Source organism: Glycine max, chromosome 3 (assembly GCF_000004515.6).
Source record: "Glycine max cultivar Williams 82 chromosome 3, Glycine_max_v4.0, whole genome shotgun sequence".
NCBI classification, from domain to species: Eukaryota; Viridiplantae; Streptophyta; class Magnoliopsida; order Fabales; family Fabaceae; genus Glycine; species Glycine max.
In genome coordinates this window covers 21644241-21655713 of record NC_016090.4, presented here as the reverse complement: position 1 = coordinate 21655713, position 11473 = coordinate 21644241, and the positions used below count along the sequence as shown (strand labels likewise).

General features: G+C 38.4%; 1 non-coding gene across 1 annotated transcript; it reads left to right on the top strand.

Annotated features, from left to right (window-relative positions):
• The first annotated feature begins 6095 nt into the window (after positions 1 to 6095).
• Positions 6096 to 6202, top strand: LOC113001293 (small nucleolar RNA R71). Its single transcript, XR_003266612.1, has one exon. It is a non-coding gene; the product is annotated as a small nucleolar RNA R71 (small nucleolar RNA).
• Positions 6203 to 11473: the final 5271 nt, after the last annotated feature.

Here is an 11473-nt window from a genome sequence, read left to right as displayed (position 1 = left end):
TCATGCCCTACTCCAGACCAGTTCAGGGCAGAGGTCGCATGGCCTGGGGATTGGCCCGAGGCCCAAGCAGGAGAGGCGCCCCCAGAGGCTTCCAGCGATGCAGAGGAGGCCCACGAGGACGAGGAGATGGCCGATTTGCTTGACTTCTTGGGAGGGAGTGGAGCTACATGACTGGGAGATCCCCAGATTCATGTTTTCTTTCATATTTCGTTTATCATTTTTATGTTATGTTATTGTTTTGACTTGAGAGACTAATGTTTGTTTTTGTTGTTTCGATTGTCATTTGTACAGCGCATACATTTTTGTTTGAATTGTTGCGTTAGTGTTTATATCATTATTATCAATGATGTTTGAAATTCTGGAACCGTGTAGAGTTCTTCGTTTAGGAACATCGTCAAAAAATATATAAAACAAACAAAAATCATGATAAAGATAAAAATAGAAAAGAAAAAAATGAACTGAGAAAAAGAGAGCAAATAAGGAAAAAGAAAGCAAGTAAGAAAAAAGATGGGGAGAAGGAAAATAAGTTGTCTAGCTGAAAAAAACGGCATGCTTTTGAAAAGAGATGACTTCCAACTTTTCTTTGAAAAAATTCACTGATCATAGCTAGTTTTGGAAGAAGTGTGTGTGTACACCCGAAGGGTAAACGCTGTGAAATTTCCCCGGATGCCCGAAATGGACTCGGATGAATGCACAAATTGATAAAAGAACATATTTTGGAAACATTGGGTTGACTAAAATAGAGGAAATGAATCCTGAGCCCTAGCATCACATGACCATAAAAATTTGACACTTGAGCGTCCACATAGGTGCATGCATGACCAGTTTTGCATAAAATTTCCAAATCATCATTTTTGCATTTGTGTCATGGAAATAATGTGGGGCATCCCTTTTTATCCTTGAACCAAACCAAACCCTGACATGTATCATGCCTAGCCATTCTACAAGTCTTGAGCCAAAATCCTGACTCACCATAAACCTTGACCCAGGGTGAGAATGTCAATCCTTACCCTCGGAAGCAAAAAAGAAGAGAAGGAAAATTTCCAATCAAAGAAAAAGAGAAGGAAAATTTCCAATCAAAGGAAAAAAGGAAGCAAAGAAATTCCCAATCAAAGAGTGGGAGAAAGAAAAAAGAAAAGAAAGAAAATTCCCAACCAAAGAATGGGAGAAAGTAAAAAAGAAGAAAGCTCCTGGTCAAAGAAACCAGAAGAAATGTGCAGAGAGGTCTTTGGACCAGACAATATCTGAACAATACAAAATTGTCACCAAATGAACAAAAGGAAGGAAAGGAAACCATGGCCTAAAAGTGGTCTTCTCCCTTTGATTACCAACCAAAATCCTGTGCGTCGGTGACTTGTTCGCCTCGCGTCAAACAAGAGCAGAAAAGGAAAAAGCCAAAAAAACTCAAAAGCTGGAAAACCCACCAAAAGAACCCATTTCCAAGGGAAGTCCTATTGATCCATGATCACGCATGTAATTTTTGATTTGATAGGAAATAATTTGCAAAGTCAAGTCATGACATATCTATGGTTCGGAATTAGGATAAAACACTTACCTGTGCGAGATTCATACACTTTGAGTGGATTTCTTCTATTTTTGTCGCACCCAGTGTTTCCTCTAAATGGTCATTTAGAAACGAAATGCTAACATCCAAAATCTCATTTATGGTTATGAAGGGATTTCATCAACATACTCTCCTTCCCCGGTAGACGCATTGTTTTTCACTCAAAAAAAAAAGCATATGCTGCTCTAATTAGTTGGAATATTTGTCTCTTTGCTAAAGCATGTTTGCATTTTAGTGGAGAAAACACCGAGACTTTTTCAAGTCTCACAAGTTATCCAGAACTACGTAGGTCTGAGTTCCTCATTGGAGGATACGTAGGAGCAAGAGCCTTGCTTTTGTCGACCACACCGCCTTTTGTTGCCATGACCCAAGAGCTGGTAACCCGCGGAGACACCTTACAGTTATCCGCACCTCGTCATTCAGTGACCCCAAGTGTGATTGATGAGCAGAGGCCAATATGGTCATCTGCGCCCTTCCTGGAGATGTCAGCATCTTCCGGTGGAGACTTTTTCAAGTCTCACAAGTTATCTAGAACTACGTAGGTCTGAGTTCCTCATTGGAGGATACGTAGGAGCAAGAGCCTTGCTTTTGTCGGCCGCCCCACAATCTCTGTCATACTGACCCTGAGGTCATGTGACATGCGGAGACAAAATTTGGTCATTCCGCACCCCTTTGCCATTCAGACACAGTCGTGTCCGATGGCACGCAGAGACAAAATTTGGTCATTCTGCACCCTTTTGTCATCCAGAGGCGGCGGGCCCGATGACATGCGGAGACAAAATTTGGTCATTCCGCACCCCTTTGCCATTCAGACACAGTCCTGTCCGATGGCACGCAGGGAAAAAATTTGGTCATTCTGCACCCTTTGTCATCCAGAGCCGACGGGCCCGATGACATGCGGAGACAAAATTTGGTCATTCCGAACCCCTTTGCCATTCAGACACAGTCGTGTCCGATGGCACGCAGAGACAAAATTTGGTCATTCTGCACCCTTTGTCATCCAGAGGCGGCGGACCCGATGACATGCGGAGACAAAATTTGGTCATTCCACACCCCTTTGCCATTCAGACACAGTCATGTCCGATGGCACGCAAAGACAAAATTTGGTCATTCTGCACCCTTTGTCATCCAGAGGCGGCGGGCCCGATGACATGCGGAGACAAAATTTGGTCATTCAGCACCCCTTTGCCATTCAGACACAGTCGTGTCCGATGGCACGCAGAGACAAAATTTGGTCATTCTGCACCTTTTGTCATCCAGAGGCGGCGGGCCCGATGACATGCGGAGACAAAATTTGGTCATTCCGCACCCCTTTGCCATTCAGACACAGTCGTGCCGATGGCACACAGAGACAAAATTTGGTCATTCTGCACCTTTTGTCATCCAGAGGCGACGGGCCCGATGACATGCGGAGACAAAATTTGGTCATTCCGCGCCCCTTTGCCATTCAGACACAGTCGTGTCCGATGGCACGCAGAGACAAAATTTGGTCATTCTGCACCCTTCGTCAATCGCGGCCGACAAGCCCGTTGACACGCGGAGATTTACATCATCTTCCGCACTCACAAGATCTGTCATACTGACTTTTGAGTCACGCTGACGGGCGGAAATACCCGAGTGGTTATCCATGTAAACATTCTTTTGCTATCTGTAAGACAGAACGCTTGATAGCATGCAGAGACTGACATCGTCTTCTGCACCTTTTGTTCCCTCGGGAACAACAAGTCATTTGCATGTGGAGATTTTATGGTCACCCGCGACTCTCGTCAATCGAGAGGAACGAAATTAGTGTCTTATCTTTACTTTCCTTTTATCTCCAATAAAAGACAAGTAAAGAGGGGCAACTGTCATACCCTAATTTCGTCCGGGGACCTTTGCTTGATGACATGCGACCTTTGTTTGGTCCTTGTAAGGTGCTTGGCACCCATCATTAGGCAATTTGTGAAATTCCGGGACATGCCGAAAAACAAAAGAAAATATTGATGCACAATCCGTAAAGGTTCCGTGACACACCGGAAATCAAATGGAAGCATCGTTGCATAATTAGTGAGGTTCCGTAACATTCCGTAAGTCAAAAAGGGGATGATTATGTAATCCGCAAGGTTCCGTAACATTACGGAAAGAAAACAAGTATCGTTACGAAATTCGTAAGTTTCCGTAACTTTACGAAAAAAGAATCACCAAAATAAGCAGAGGGGGTGTACTTAGTAAAAATGGGGGTGCAAATAGCAACTAGGCCCACTTGGGCCCTCCAGAAGGCTGTTGCTTCTGGAGGAAGCAACCCTGCTCGCCTGGGAGGAAGTGAGAATAAAAAGGGTGCAGCCCCTTAGGCACTTCTCTCTCTTTCGAATTTGCTTGGGAAAATTGTTTCCGTGAAGAAAATCTAAGCCGAGGCGCTTCCGAAACGTTTCCGTAACGTTTTCCGTGAGGAATTTCGCGAAGGTTTTCGACCGTTCTTCGACGTTCTTCATTCGTTCTTCATCGTTCTTCGATCTTCAACGGGTAAGTACCTCGAACCAAGCTTTTCGATTCATTCTATGTACCCGTGGTGGTCCACATTGTGTTTCGTGTATTTTTATTCTCGTTTCATTTACTTTTTATACCCCCTCTTGACGTGCTTAAGCCATTTTATTTAAGTCATTTCTCGCTTAACCTAAAAATAAAATAAATTTCCACCGATCGATTGAATTGTATTATCCGTTAACTTCGGTTAAAATGAATTCCGACCGTTCGGTCGTGCCGTAACCACGTTGGAAATCAAAAAAGAGGTAAAAAAATATAATAATAAAAAAAACGTCTTTTAGTAAAATAAAGCGGAAAATCAATCGGACGTTTTCTCTTTGGGATTTCTCATTCTTAATTGAATTGACTAATAACTAAAGTCAAACTAAGGCTAAAAGCAACTCGCCTAGTCAAGCTCGTCCATAAAAATAGGTTTTTGAAGTTTATCATTTCAATTTTCAAGGTCCAACGCCTTAAAATAATCACCTCTTAAGTAAAAAAGAATCACTTGATAAAAAAAAAGAACTACGTAGGTCTGATTTCCTCATCGCAATTGGGGAATACGTAGGAGCAAAGGGAAACACCCTTGTCGACCACAAAAAGAGAAAAATATAAAAAGGGTATAAAAGATATAAAGACATAAAAAGGGAACGTAAAAATCAAAGTCATGTTTGCACATTCGATTAAAGGTTGCCGTCCCTTGTGACGGACGTGTGGGGTGCTAATACCTTCCCCGTGCGTAAATACAACTCCCGAACCTTTCACTTAAAAGTTCGTAGATCGCGTCTTTTCCGGTTTTTCCGACGTTTTCCTCAAATAAATGTTGGTGGCGACTCCGCGCGTATTCCTTTCGTGGAACACGCATCCCGCGAGTCACGCGTCGCCCTCCCGCCGAAGGGTAGGTTGCGACAATCTCCAAGATCTCCTTTTCTGCTTCTTCTATTTTTTTGTTTGGAATTGCTCTAGGTGGGAATGGAAGACGGATAGGAGGTTGCGGTAAGTCAGAATTACTAGAAGAAGGTCCACCTGCATGAAAATTTTTGTTAGGAAGCTTTCTCTTTTGTGCAACTATCTCATCCTCTTTTTCATGTGTAGAATGAAGCTTGATAGGTTCACGTGCAGGTGCTGCTACTGGTGGAGGCACTTGAATTTGGTTGCCAGACCTCAAGGTGATGGCACTCACATTTTTCGGATTCTGCACAATTTGTGAAGGCAATTTGTTAGAATTTTGGGATTGAGCTTGGTTCAACTGAGTAGCCATTTGCCCCATCTGATTTGTTTGACTCTGAATGGAAGCTCTTGTCTTTTGCTGAAATTGCATATTCTGGATGGTCATTTGCCTCACTAACTCTTCTAAGGAAGGTTGAGGAGGAGCCTCAGCTGCTTGTTGTCTTTGTCGTGACTGTTGCTGCTATTGCTGCATTGGAGGAGGAACATATGGCTTGCTTGGACCAGCAACATTCTAGAAAGGAGGGACAGGCTGTTGTTGTTGTAGAGGTCTTGTCCATCTCAGATTTGGATGATTCCTCCAACCTGGATTATATCTGTTGCTTGAAAGGTCATAATTATTCAGCTATTGTTGGTTTTGCTGCTGAGGAGGTCTATTATAAATGTTTGCAGCATAAGCTTTAGGTTGCTCATTGACTCCAGATTGCTACAAAGAAGGACAAAGATCTGTATGCTGATCTGCAGAAGAACAAAGACCATAGACTCTTGCAACAGGTGCAGATGCCGATTTTTGATTCATAGCAAGCTGAGTAACTAGGTTGACCAAGGCATCAAGTTTTCCCTCAAGCTTTTTATTTTCAAAAGATGAAGATGAATCTGTGGCCACCTCATGGACTCCTCTAAGGACAATAGCATCATTTCTTGCACTAAATTGTTGGGAATTGGAAGCCATCTTCTCAATCAAATTCCTAACCTCAACAGGAGTCATATCACCAAGGGCTCCACCACTGGCAGCATCAATCATATTTCTCTCCATGTTGCTAAGTCCTTCTTAGAAATATTGAAGAAGGAATTGCTTAAAATTTGGTGGTGAGGGCAGTTTGCACACAATTTCTTGAATCTTTCCCAGTACTCATACAAGCTCTCTCCACTAAGTTGCCTGATGCCTGAAATGTGTTTTCTGATGGCAGTGGTCCTAGATGTAGGGAAGAATTTCTCCAAGAACACCCTCTTAAGGTCATCCCAGCTGAAAATGGACCTGGGAGCAAGGTAGTACAACCAATCTTTTGCCACTCCCTCCAGAGAATGAGGAAAAACCTTTAGAAAGATATGATCTTTTTGGATATCAGGGAGCTTCATGGTGGAACAAAAAATATGGAACTCCTTAAGATGCTTATAAGGATCTTCACCTGCAAGACCATGAAACTTGGGCAACAAATGTATTAGTCCAGTCTTGAGAACATATGGAACACCCTCATCAGGATATTGAATGCACAAGCTTTCATAAGTAAAATCAGGTGCAGCCATCTCCCTAAGAGTCCTCTCACGAGGTGGAGGTTAAGCCATGTTCTCAGTATGAAAATTTGTAGTTGAATGGTCAAAATCAGAATATTTAGAATCACTAGCAACAGAATACTCGTAATGCTCAAAATGCTCAAAATGCACAGAATGACCAGGATGCACACTATGCCTAACTAATCTATGAAATGTTCTATCTATTTCAGGATCAAAGGGTTGCAAATCACCTGGATTGCCCCTAGTCATGCACTTTATGCAGCAAATAATGTGTTTCTCAACATGCACCTAACAAGGGGGTAAAACTACAGCTATACTCAAACAATATCCAAATGAGCTGAATTTTTGTGAGCAACACCTTAAAATCATGAAAAGATAGCACAAAAATTTTCAGAAAAAAATTCAAAGTCTAATTATGAAAACTGCCTAAGGAAAGTTTAGAAAAATAAGACAATAATACTAAAAAATATATAAAAAAAAAACTTAGTAAGCGGCTGATTTTTCAAGTTTAAAATGGAAATGGACCTCTAGTAAATTTCCACAGCATGGGAAATTTTCTTCTACCCCAAATGCATATATAGTAATAGTCATTCTGATACCCGGAGCAAAAGTTATGGCCGTTTTAAGTTTTGCTAAAAACAAGTTCCCAAATTTGTTGTCTCTCTCAAATTCAGCAACACCAAGTGATCCTGGTATTTTTCACACAAAATATGGACCAAAAGAAACTACCACAGAAAAAATCAGCCAAAAATAACAAATCTAACTATCAAAACACAAATCGTCAATTAAATTGTAAAATCGGTCGCTAGTTCAGTCGCTAATCACTATTCACAGCATTACACAAAACTGAAACAGTCGCAAAACAGGGGGCGCGATTGAAATGCAAAATAGAATGCTACACAAAACAAAACAACACACACTCACAACCTATACACAAAATCAACTAAACATTATTATGAACCTTTGGCCCACTGCTCCCCGGCAACGGCGCCAAATTTGATCGAGGCTGTACCCGAATCAAATAAACATTAAAAATGCAGTATCTAGGAAGTGATCCTAGGTCGTCTCCCAACGAGTAATGGTCAACCAACATTCATAATAGATAGTAGTGAAACAGTAACGAATTGGGGGGGGGGGGTTGTTTGTTTTTGTAATTTAAACAGCAAACAAATTTTAATTAGAAAATAACAGAATTAAAACATGTTGTTTCCCCTTGATTCACAAGCAAGTATCTTATCCTATGTTACGAGAATTTATCCTTAATCAGTTCAACCACTTAATCCAACCCTAAATTAAATTACTAAGTGAAAATTAACATAACGTTGTCATTATGTGATTAAGCAACACATACACCAATTAATCATGAACGAAATTGATCATTAAGCATGAACGTAAATTAAGCGCAGAGACAATTAATCAAGCACTAAGCATGCATGGATTAATAGCAACAAATACAGAGTAATTGGTGAAGAGGAAAAACTGATCAAAATTCAATAGTAATAACAAAACCTCAAAAAGAGTTGTGCTTGATCCTCAAGAGAAAACAACGCTGAAGACTTAGCCTTCCATTAATCAGTAGAAAATGAAATTGTAGATTGAAGCAGAAACGAAATTGCAGAAAATGAATTTTATTCTACGTGAACAGTAAAAACTGGAATTCTAAAACCCTAGCATTATTCTCCTCTCTGAAAAAAAACTCTCTAAACTAAAACCCTGGTGCTGTTATATAGATCCTTAGCCCCAAAGCTTACAAATCTATTTTAAGTCCAAGCCCATAAACGAAATAAAATAAAATCTTGACAAGATAAGATAAGATTGGATGAAATAAAATCTAGACAAAATAAAATCTAGATGAAATAAAATCTGGATAAGATAAGATTTGATAAAATAAAATTGTCTGCTCTCTTCAAGTCCAAGCCCAATTCCGTATTCAAGCCCAATTGCTTATATTTCTCCTGAAAAAAAATTAAAAACACAAAAATTAGTCAAGTAGGCCCAAATGATAAAACTGCATAATTAATTTGACAATTAAGGCTAATCAGTAATTAAAATGGTGACAAAAAGGGTTAAGAAATAGGAGAAAATAATGATACATCAGATGCATAGGCTAATAACATTCTTATGGTTTCTATTCTAGAAACTGGAGCATATGTTTCCTCATAGTCTATCCCCTCTTCCTGATTGTATCCTTTGGCTACTAACCTAGCCTTATTTCAAATAGCTATGCCATTTTCATCTAACTTGTTTCTAAATACCCATTTTGTTCCAATAACTGGGTAATTTTGAGGTTTCTCAACTAACTCCCAAACATTGTTTCTTTCAAATTGGTTTAACTCTTCCAACATAACTATTATCCAATGTTAATCAATTATGACTTCTTTCAAATTTTTAGGTTCAATCATAGAAACAAAAGCCATATTATTGCATATATCTTTAAGAGAATGTCTAGTGGTTACCCCTTTTGATATATCACCAATGATGTTGTCAAGAGGATGATATCTAGAAGCTCTCCATTCTCTTGGAAGATCATCATTTGTTTTGATTTCATCAATTTGAGAATCTTCATTATTTCCATCTCCTTTTCCTTTGTGATCTTCTCCATGAATATATGCATGTCTTCTAATGATTCTGAAATCTCGTCTAGTATATCTATTTTTCCAACTCCAAGAATTCTACCTTTACTGTTGTCACCATAAGTCACATATCCACTTTTCTTGGGAGAGATATGGGTGAACTTTGATGCATCTCCCGTCATATGTTTAGAGCATCCGCTATCTATGTACCAACTCTTCTTCAAGGATACCTATATGAGCAAGTTTATGACTTAGGTACCCAAATTTCCTTGGGTCCTTGTGTGTTAGTTTTAATATAAGATCCTTTTGGGACCTATGTCATTTTAATATTATTGTTATTTTTCTTAAAATAACATGTAGATATGCCATGTCCTTTATAACCACAATAAAAACAGGTTAAGAAAGGAGAACTATATTTTTGTGTGGATGCAAAGAAACTTCTATAAAATTTTTGTTGTTTATCAGGCTTATATCCTAATCCTGCCTTATCAAAGACACATCTTTGCTTTACTAATATGATATCTATGTTATTTTTTCCAATGAAAAATTTTGCAAGAGAGTTTTTCAAATCTTTAATTTCTTCTATGTACTTGTTACAACAATTACATGAATTACATACTTCTATACTATCATGCATGGTAGAAGAATGAATTGTATCATTTGATCTTAAAGTTATAACTTCAGTCTTAAGATTTTCTAATTCTTTATTTAATTTTAAAACTTCTTTTTCTAAGTTTGAAATTGTTTTCTTAGAAGATGAAACCAGTTTTGCAAGTTTAATTGATTCTTTATGTAAATTAACAAATGCATCTTGTAATTCATCAAATGAAATGGATAAGTTGTCATTGGAAGATGTTACCTCTTCATCGCTTTCATAACTCTTGGCCATTAGACTCAGGTTTACTACTTCGTTTTTTGAATCTTCATATGAGTCCATATCATTGTCATCCCATGTAATGTAAGCCTTTTTTGCCTTTTTTTCATTAAAAACTTTTTTTTCATATTTCTCTATTCTTTTCTTGAAAATTGGACAATCAACCCTCAGATGTCCAAGTTGATTGCATTCATAACATCTTAGAGTAGAGGATGAATCTTCGGCCCTTTTCTTTGATTTAAAATTTGATCTTCTTTGATTTCCTCTTACTCTCAAGAATTTGTTGAATCTTTTTACAAATAGATTAAGATCATCATCTTCGTCTATTTCAATTGAGTCCTCCTTATCACTTCCTTCTTGAGTTGATGATGAAGCTTTAAGAGCAATTCCTTTCTTTTTCTTATCATTTTCCTCATGTTGATTCAATCTCATCAATTACATTTCATGTTCCTGTAACTTTCCAAATAAAGTAGCAAGAGACATGTTAGATAGATCTCGTGATTCAGTAATGGTTGTTACCTTGGGTTGTCATTCCCTACTTAAGCATCTCAAAACTTTATTGATAAGATCTTCATTTGGAAATATTTTTCCTAAAGATGCAAGATGATTAATTATGTGTGTGAATCTCTTTTGCATGTCCTGTATGCTTTCATTTGGATTCATTCTAAATAATTCATATTCATGAGTTAATGTATTTATCCTAGATCTTTTTACATTTGTTGTACCTTCATGTGTTACCTATAGGGTATCCCATATATCTTTTGCACTTTTACAATTTGATATCCTAAAGTACTCATCCATTCCTAAAGTAGATGTAATTATATTTTTGGCTTTAAATTGTATTGAACTAATCTTTTTTCCTCCTCACTCCATTCTTCCCTAGGTTTTTCTATGGTTGTATTTCCTGCCACCATATTGGGAATGTAAGGCCCAATCTCTATGGCTTCCCAGATATTCAGATCTATAGCCTCTATAAATATTTGCATGCGGGTTTTCCAATAATGGTAACCCACGCCATTAAAAATGGGAGGCCTTTTTATAGAATTCCCTTCGGTAAATAAATAGTTTGATGAGGTCATTATTCTTGAGCTTCTAAACTTTATACAAGAATGAAGCTCTGATACCACTTGTTAGACAAGTGGCCTCAGTACCTTAAGAAGAGGGGTTGAATTAAGATACCAAACTATCCCCAATTTAAAATTTAACTCTCTTTTTAATTAACAATGAAACCCTAATTATGAATTATTTCAAGAAAATTTCAAAATAAACTTCTTTAAAGAGAAATATAAACTACAATAAAGTAAAAGAAGTTTAAGGGAAGAGAGAATGCAAACTCAGTTTTGATACTAGTTCGACCACGCCCTATGCCTACGTCCCGTCTCCAAGCAACCCGCTTGAGATTTTCACTATCTTGTAAAATGCCTTTTACAAAGTCTGAACCACACAGGGACAACCCTTCCCTTGCGTTCAGAAATCCTTACAACTTAAGAGACCCTC